This window comes from Palaemon carinicauda, chromosome 5, assembly GCF_036898095.1.
Source record: "Palaemon carinicauda isolate YSFRI2023 chromosome 5, ASM3689809v2, whole genome shotgun sequence".
NCBI lineage: Eukaryota > Metazoa > Arthropoda > Malacostraca > Decapoda > Palaemonidae > Palaemon > Palaemon carinicauda.
This window is the reverse complement of record NC_090729.1, coordinates 135,205,825-135,207,711: the sequence shown is the minus strand read 5'-3', so window position 1 is coordinate 135,207,711 and position 1,887 is coordinate 135,205,825.

Genomic DNA, 1,887 nt, shown 5'->3' with positions numbered 1-1,887 from the left:
AATAAAAATAAATATTCTTTATAACAAAGTAATAGATACATATTTAACAATAAATACTATAAAACTAAAGCTCTAGTCCATAAGGAAAAAGTGGTAGGCAAACACACACAAACACACGTACACACTTTTAGGTCGACGGTAGATGAAGTATGTTACGAAATCACTGTCAATTTTGTTGTGTTTCTTGGGAGATTTCTTGTTTGTACTTTTGCTTTTGTTGTTGTTATTGTTGTGAAGATGAGTCAATTGCTGCCTGTGTTGACAGGTGGAACTGTTGCTGTTGCTCTGGACACTCTGGAAACTGCTGTCTCTTTCGCAAGAACAAGTGCGGAATTTTGCTTCTTCTGATACATTCAGGAAGAAAAGGTATTAGTTGCAAGTGTTAATTGCAAGTATCAGATGGGACAATGACCCATTAATTGGATTAAATATTATGTGAGGAATTTAGCTGCTGCTTTTTATGTTAGATAATATTATCTGTTATTTTGCAAATATTTACTTAATTACTATTTTCTTATTATCAGTGTGACTATATTTTGATTATTTTAATGAAAATATGAATGTTTATTTACCTTAGATATGATTAACAATAAATAATATATTGATTAGAATGGGAAAGTTTATAAAATCTATTCTTACCAAGAGAGGGATGATGTAAGACTCGATCAGGTAGAGAATTAATTTTGAAGTGATCCATTTTGGCTGTTGACAATTCCTGATTTAAGTTAAGGTTTTGGGACACGAGGCTGTGATCGCTTCGTTTATTCGCTGAGAAGAAGTCCTCAGTTCGAATGGCAAGTAGAGAACATGTGGGGGCTTATATAGCCACAGGAAGTACCCCATACATATCACACCACACAATCCGGCCCCACAAGGCGACAGGGACAGAAGAGTCTTAATCGGTCACATAAGGAGTTTCGGGTCTCCTCTTGGGTTCTGAGACCCCCATCTTAAATACAGAGGCAGCACAAGGAATTGCGTCAATGGTATTTTATCAGGAATGTCTCTAGTTAATAAGGTCTGGGACCTCTTTACTCGAGAAATTTGATGAATTGGGAGTCCTTCTTACGGATTGGCATTTCTAATAACTTCGTAATTATGAGAAAATACTTTTTTATCCATCTGTCATTGGTTAAGTAATAAATCTTACGAGAGACTGAACTATATTTGGGAAATATAATTTATATTTAGGATACATAGCCAAACGTCATAATGAAAAGTGTGCGTGTGTGTGTGTGTGTTTGTATGTATGTGTGTTTTAAAAAATTCGGTTTTCTTACAGAAAACAGAGACGGAAACACAGTGAATCCTATCGGTGACATTTTCTTAAACTCGATTCGTTAATCATACGACATGATATTAAAGAAGGACATTTATTTGTTTTCTTTATTCTCAACCACAGATCTTATTCTTATGTTCTCTTTGAAAATTTGATTCATTTTATTACATATTACAGCCTGTGTCAATTTTATCATATGTCATACAATATTAGCGTAAATCTCAATATGCAAGTCCATAGAAAGTTGAGAAAATGCAGACTTTTATAACATACGAGTTTAACCGATGCCATATTAGTGCGACCCTTCCTATTTCATCTTTCAACTTTCAATTGTGGAATTTTTTCCCTTTTGTTATCCCCGAATAAGATGAAAATCCCATTCTTCATACAAGGCTGGTACAGTTGGCTTCATTAATTCCGGTACATTTCACAATAACCTAAGGAGACGTCAGTGCACCGGAATTAGTGAAGCCAAGTGTACGCTCACTCACTTACTCTCTTCTTCTGTATATTTACTTTCTGGTTTATTCCTAGCAGAGGTTTTACTCTTTTGTCTGTATTTCCCTAATGAAATTCAACTTGATTAGTTGATAGCGATTCCACCTGAA